Source organism: Ylistrum balloti, unplaced genomic scaffold (assembly GCF_031769215.1).
Source record: "Ylistrum balloti isolate Yb309-2 unplaced genomic scaffold, AGI_CSIRO_Ybal_v1 Utg370042, whole genome shotgun sequence".
NCBI lineage: Eukaryota > Metazoa > Mollusca > Bivalvia > Pectinida > Pectinidae > Ylistrum > Ylistrum balloti.
The window spans coordinates 2,053,452-2,061,978 of NW_026782099.1; positions in this window are offsets into that span (position 1 = coordinate 2,053,452).

Consider the following 8,527-nt stretch of genomic DNA (forward strand, 5'->3'; position numbering starts at 1 on the left):
TCTTTGCTCCCTTTTTAATGTCTTTTTCCTCTCGCACCATATACAGCTGATCTAATTGATTGAATCCCTGTCATGGACCGCTGTATCAAGTTGGCGATCACATTGACAACTTGATATCTTACAATTTATCACTGCAAGTAGCCAAACATTTGTCGGAGCAATTGACGTTCTAGTAAAGGTTATTCTGGACTTACTGGACTGTCATTGTTGATCTTTGAAGTTTTCTATGCCAAGTTGATAAATTGGTCTGTATAACCTGGAATGCGGTCAGTTCTCTTTTCTTTTTACTCATATGTAGCCCCTCCTCCGTAAATACTTTCATTAAGTGTACATCTTGTTGGCTTCCGTTGATGGAGTTTTGCCAGTTTTGGTTATCGTGTCTGAAACTGAAGGAAAGGGGAGATGGGTTATCGGTTATTTCTGAAGTTTTGTTCCCGAGGCTTCTATGATGGACGCGGTATTATCAGTGTAGTCACTGATATTTTTAAGTACAAACTTTGTTACAAAAGTTTTGATGTCACATGTTAACAAGGTAGGTGATGTCATATGCTAACAAGATTTAAGATGTTACATGTTAACAAGGTATGCGTTTAGGAGTGAGAACAGCGGGTGTTGTTGTTACTCTACAACTTTTTTCTGTAGTGGTTAGGTGTGAGAAGTGCGGGTGTTGTTGTTACTCTACAACTTTTTTCTGTAGTGGTTAGGTGTGAGAAGTGCGAGTGTTGTTGTTACTCTACAACTTTTTTCTGTGGTGGTTAAGTGAGGGAACAGCGGGTGTTGTTGGTTTATAAGAATATACTCGGGGACATTACAGCCTGTTTTCCTGTTAGAGCTAACCATTTCGACTGACTTTATTTAGTTGATGAAATGGCCTTGAGTATTATCTCAGTAAATCTGTCATTTCCTTTCTACAGAAGGGTTTGTTTGTTTTCTCACGGCAACATTTGACAAATCGTAAATATTGCAATGTCAAGTACCGACACATGAAAATTTATTGTCGACGAGCACTGTTTCCCTGTCCTATGCCACCAGCTACAGGTTATATTGGGATGTTACAAGTAGACACAGGTTATACATTTATTTATATTACACCAATTGCGAAAAAAAAACTTTAAGCTATTATAAATCAATCTTATTGGCCGGAGGAAAGCGCGGCACGTTATCGGGCAGGTGATACCACACCTTTTCACGTCCATTATTTGAATCGAACCCTGGACGGCTAGGTCCGTTACCACCCAGATAGTAACAGATCAAGCTAGCGAGGTACATGTAGTAGCAGGTTATACTGGCATGGTACATGTAGTATCAGGTTATACTGGCGTGGTACATGTAGTATCAGGTTATACTGGCGTGGTACATGTAGTAACAGGTTATACTGGCGAGGTACATGTAGTAACAGGTTATACTGGCGAGGTACATGTAGTATCAAGTTGTACTGGCGAGGTACATGTAGTATCAGGTTATACTGGCGAGGTACATGTAGTAGCAAGTTATAGTGGCTAAGTACATGTAGTATCATGTTATACTGGCGTGGTACATGTTGTAACAGGTTATACTGGTGTGGTACATGTAGTAACAGGTTATACTGGCGTGGTACATGTAGTAACAGGTTATACTGGCGTGGTACATGTAGTTACAGGTTATACTGGCGAGGTACATGTACTATCAGGTTATACTGGCGAGGTACATGTAGTAACAGGTTATACTGGCGAGGTACATGTACTATCAGGTTATACTGGCGAGGTACATGTAGTAACAGGTTATACTGGCGTGGTACATGTAGTATCAGGTTATAGTGGCTAGGTACATGTAGTATCAGGTTATACTGGCGTGGTACATGTAGTATCAAGTTATACTGGCGTGGTACATGTAGTATCAGGTTATACTGGCGAGGTACATGTAGTATCAGGTTATAGTGGCTAGGTACATGTAGTATCAGGTTATAGTGGCGAGGCATATGTAGTATCAGGTTATACTGGCGTGGTACATGTAGTTACAGGTTATACTGGCGAGGTACATGTACTATCAGGTTATACTGGCGAGGTACATGTAGTATCAGGTTATAGTGGCTAGGTACATGTAGTATCAGGTTATAGTGGCGAGGCATATGTAGTATCAGGTTATACTGGCGTGGTACATGTAGTATCAGGTTATACTGGCGTGGTACATGTTATAACAGGTTATGGAGGCTAGGTACATGTAGTATCAGGTTATAGTGGCTAGGTACATATAGTATCAGGTTATACTGGCGAGGTACATGTAGTATCAGGTTATACTGGCGAGGTACATGTAGTATCAGGTTATACTGGCGTGGTACATGTTGTAACAGGTTATACTGGCGTGGTACATGTAGTAGCAGGTTATACTGGCGAGGTACATGTAGTAGCAGGTTATACTGGCGTGGTACATGTAGTATCAGGTTATACTGGCGTGGTACATGTTGTAACAGGTTATACTGGCGTGGTACATGTAGTAACAAGTTATACTGGCGTGGTACATGTTGTAACAGGTTATACTGGCGTGGTACATGTAGTAACAGGTTATACTGGCGTGGTACATGTAGTAGCAGGTTATTGTGGCTAGGTACATGTAGTATCAGGTTATACTGGCGTGGTACATGTTGTAACAGGTTATACTGGCGTGGTACATGTAGTAACAGGTTATACTGGCGAGGTACATGTAGTAACAGGTTATACTGGCGAGGTACATGTAGTATCAGGTTATAGTGGCTAGGTACAAGTAGTATCAGGTTATACTGCCAAGGTACATGTAGTAATAGGTTATACTGGCGTGGTACATGTAGTAACAGGTTATACTGTCGTGGTACATGTAGTAACAGGTTATACTGGCGTGGTACATGTAGTAACAGGTTATACTGGCGTGGTACATGTAGTAACAGGTTATACTGGCGTGGTACATGTAGTAACAGGTTATACTGGCGAGGTACATGTAGTATCAGGTTATAGTGGCGAGGTATATGTAGTATCAGGTTATACTGGGGAGGTACATGTAGTAACAGGTTATACTTGCGTGTTACAGGTAGTAACAGGTAATACTGACCAGGTACATGTAGTAACAGATCAGACTGGCTAGGTACATGTAGTAACAGATTAGACTCGCGTGTTACATGTAGTAACATATCAGATTGACGTGGTACATGTAGTAACATATCAGACTGTCGTGTTACAGGCAGTAACATTGAAAGATAGCCAGAGAATTGGATAGTCATGACAGTAGGTTTCCCTCAATACCATACTGAAAAGTTTGAATAGCACTTATTTGACCAAACTTTGTCAAACGCCTTTAAATGGTCACAAAACACAACAATTTTTCTTTCTTGTCAATTGCAGAAGCAACATAATGAAAACGTCCGATCAGCTGATACACTGTCAAATGACCTGGGAGAAGCCCAGGCTGGTTTTATAAAAATAAAAAGACGGAAAGATTAAATAACCAGGATAAAGGAAATGATAGTGCTCTGTTGTAGCTTTCAGCATCCGATGATTAATTTTGTCTGGTCTAACAGCTTTCTCAATAAAAAGAGTAGACAAAATATCAAAAAAATTACTTTAGTGATATTATATCACTTAAAGAATTCGCACATTAAAAAAACGGTAAATTTACATTAGAATCACTACTACTAGAAATTACAGGAAAACGGTCGTTAAGCAAATAATGTTTGAGGATTTGACATAAAGTTTTTAAATTTTTTCACAAAAAAACACAATGGTTAGATTTCCTAGATCTATAAACATCCAGCTGGAGACCACTGTAAAAATGCATCTTTTCTTTATCCACTTCCTTGGAGTCAATGCTTCGGTTTTCTATTTATTGATCTGGAACTCGGATTGTTTCTATTCCAATCTAGGAAATTCCCAGCTTTCTTAAGCTTCCGTGTATTTTTGGTGTCCACTAAGACTGAAGTTTTATCTTAGAGTCTTTGATGCTATCTGTGTACCATGTTTTTGCTTAGTATTTCCCAGATTTACCGCGGTTTGATTTCTTGTCTTGGTCGTGGTCCATTAGTCACAGTTTCTCCCTTTATAAAAAAAAATATGTAATTTTAGCGACCCGAGTATGGGTCGGCTTTCAGGCAAAGTTTGATGTAATGCACACCAGCGTGATGCCAAAAACTATTACATTGATGGGAAGATAAAATATTTCCCGCTAACCTATGTAAATATTGGAGCTGTTGACGGTCGGTGGCTAAATACATCGACTTATCAACCACAACATCAAACAGTTTTGGAAATGACCGCAAATCTCCTGAGAGTTTACATTTTATTAGGTTTATAACGACAAATATAGACCATGAATGGTTTTGACACCTACTTCAGATCGTGGAGAAATCGTTTATCTTACATTGATGTATTATTTATAGGTATCGTGCTGTTCTACGGTATTTATTATATATGCCTTAATGTCGACCCATGCACGGGACGGTAAAATTTCATCTTCTATTTTTTATTTCCATTTCATTATTTTTAACAGGACGAATTCTGACCATCCGACGCAATAAAGACAAAAACTAAAATTGCAGATAGATAATCACACTAAGTATACTACCGATGACCACCAGCAGGACATACCAACCCGTCACATGTACACTACCAAGGGACGTACAAAAATATAGACTCTAAGTCCTTGCTAGTAACTATCGTTTATAAAAACTCTGTATGACAAGCCAATTTATCATTTATTAGAGGAGCAATGTCGCTCTATATTTCATTTCAATTTTATATACATTTTTGTATACAGTATAGGATGTGCCTTATTTGGATAAATCAGATATCTGACGTAACGTGTATAGTATATAAGATATATTTTATATTGTATGAAATGTCTTACTTAGAAATTGAATTAATTTGTTGTATCATATATCCCAAATTCTAAATAATTTATATCAATTGAATTTCTGTATATCACATATTCTAGATAATATATATCAATTAAATTTCTGTATAAGGTATCTCATATTCTAAATAATAGATCTCAATTAAATTTCTGTATAAGGTATCTCATATTCTAAATAATAGATCTCAATTAAATTTCTGTATAAAGTATCTCATATTCTAAATAATAGATCTCAATTAAATTTCTGTATAAGGTATCACATATTCTAAATAATAGATCTCAATTAAATTTCTGTATAAGGTATCACATATTCTAAATAATAGATCTCAATTAAATTTCTGTATATCACATATTCTAAATAATAGATCTCAATTAAATTTCTGTATATCTCATATTCTAAATAATAGATCTCAATTAAATTTCTGTATAAGGTATCCCATATTCTAAATAATAGATCTCAATTAAATTTCTGTATAAGGTATCACATATTCTAAATAATAGATCTCAATTAAATTTCTGTATATCTCATATTCTAAATAATAGATCTCAATTAAATTTCTGTATATCTCATATTCTAAATAATAGATCTCAATTAAATTTTTGTATAAGGTATCCCATATTCTAAATAATAGATCTCAATTAAATTTCTGTATAAGGTATCACATATTCTAAATAATAGATCTCAATTAAATTTCTGTATAAGGTATCACATATTCTAAATAATAGATCTCAATTAAATTTCTGTATATCTCATATTCTAAATAATAGATCTCAATTAAATTTCTGTATATCTCATATTCTAAATAATAGATCTCAATTAAATTTCTGTATAAGGTATCCCATATTCTAAATAATAGATCTCAATTAAATTTCTGTATAAGGTATCACATATTCTAAATAATAGATCTCAATTAAATTTCTGTATATCTCATATTCTAAATAATAGATCTCAATTAAATTTCTGTATATCTCATATTCTAAATAATAGATCTCAATTAAATTTCTGTATAAGGTATCTCATATTCTAAATAATAGATCTCAATTAAATTTCTGTATATCTCATATTCTAAATAATAGATCTCAATTAAATTTCTGTATAAGGTATCTCATATTCTAAATAATAGATCTCAATTAAATTTCTGTATAAGGTATCACATATTCTAAATAATAGATCTCAATTAAATTTCTGTATAAGGTATCACATATTCTAAATAATAGATCTCAATTAAATTTCTGTATATCACATATTCTAAATAATAGATCTCAATTAAATTTCTGTATATCTCATATTCTAAATAATAGATCTCAATTAAATTTCTGTATAAGGTATCCCATATTCTAAATAATAGATCTCAATTAAATTTCTGTATAAGGTATCACATATTCTAAATAATAGATCTCAATTAAATTTCTGTATAAGGTATCTCATATTCTAAATAATAGATCTCAATTAAATTTCTGTATAAGGTATCTCATATTCTAAATAATAGATCTCAATTAAATAATATATATCTAAATAATATATATCAAATTTCTGTATATCTCATATTCTAGATAATATATCTCAATTAAATTTCCGTATATCTCATATTCTAGATAATATATTTCCATCAAATTTCTGTATAACATATCTCATATTATATATAAGGCATCACATATGATTTATAAACTTTCATATCTCGTTAAAAGAAAGTTGAAGGTGACTTTGAACTATTCAAGGTGATCTTTCAACATAATGAGAGTTTACCTTTATTGATCTTTAAGACCAATGAAACGTCTACAGAACCAGTACCACGGGAAAGGAACAGTGTCATCCGATGTAGTCCAAATCATTCTCGGGGAGACTTACTTTTTCTTTTCCTTGCCACGAAGTCTCATTCTCTACATGACATTTCATATAGAAACAAGATTTCAGTTTCACGACATAAGATATTTTATCTAGACATATAAGATAATATGTTATATACTATATATAATATGTCTAATATGTTATAAGAGATATCTCAAATATTCTAAATTATATAAGATATTTCATATAATAGATAAGATATCTCATATAATTTTGTGAAACACAAGAATGACATTGAATTTTGAATAAATGATGAGGTAGCTTGCCACAACTCTGGTGTTTCTCGGCCAGGGGACAAAATCCAGTTCCTTCCTTACATTGCCGAATGTTTAACTAAAGGTCAAAAGTGGGTGAGCAGTGGGGAAAAGTCGGGAAAAGTTGTAGAAAAGATCAGACCCTGAATTGTCGCTGCTTCTTATGATTATGTAATGGTGCAACAGGAACAAAGGAGAGAAAAGTTCAGATCCTAGATATAATCGGGTCGATTCTTACGCCCTATTTACAGCCCATTCAGCAATTAACATTTTGTATATACGACACTATGTAAGAAAAGTCACCTAGAGTTGCCTCCCCTGTGACAGTAGTTTCTATCTGAAATCTTTTTGTTCAAACAATATTTATTCAATATAACAACGAAGTAAACATGTTTATTTTGCATTTGGGATATGAAAACAAGCTTTGGGTTTATATGAGTTCCTTTTTGATATGACTATATTTTATATCTCAGACAAATACCCCACCGGAATATTTCGTTCTATTTTCTATTGGAATGCTGTTCATCTGCCATATCATATTGGAAAGTTAACATTGCATCTTCGAAATTTACGATAAACATTAGCTTGGTGGACATCTAGCAGATAATTATATAGTATGTCCTTTTAGGGGAATCGAAAAGATCGCTTTTTCCAAATATATATGAACATATCTTTGAAAGTATGAAAAAAAGAACACTTTTCAATCATCGTATTCTAATAGATTCTTTATTTTCAAAAAAAATGATAAATAATATTCATCAAAGATAGTTTTCATACAGTTGTGTATTTCATTTTTTTCAAACACGTTTGTAACTCAGTTTGTTAAGAATGGATTCCATACATTAAAACGTACGATGCAGATATTTTCAGCATAATAATTTGTTTACAGAACTTCAAATGCAATTATCCAACCAAAATAGATAGGCCTCTATAATCATGTGATTAAAAAAAGATTGAGGATGGGGTGAGGTGGGGAAGGGGGAGGGGTCTCTTAATTAAGATGGAGACCGGAAATGGAGATAAATCTTCCCCATGTTTAACCCTGGAACTACAATACAAGTATGCTACAACGCGACACGTTAAATGACTTCAGCCTTAATTCCATTGTACGTGTTGATTATAACTTTAAACCATGACTTATGTCACATATTATTAATAAAAGTGATTAGTAATATTCTTTAGACACTGTCGAACGCTTTCTCCAATCAACGAAAGCACTATACAATTATACTGGACTATATCAAAATATGTAATCAATAGCAGATTTTTGCCTTTAAAACCCGCTCTGTTCTCGAGTAAAAGTTCAACATTGTCTGTGTTATTATTGAGTGTTCATTAATACTAATTGATGTGATTAGTCAAAAATTCTTTGCGTCAGACATACACCACCTCTCCTCAAATTTAAAAAAAAAATGATAAACATCTCGTATATTACCAACATCAAATATATTACAAAATATTTTGAAGAATATCGCTATGTCTACTGTAGATTTAATCTATTCGTTACATAGTAGACTTTCACCTACAGATTTATTACATTTCAATAACGATTTCAGATCATCATACAGGT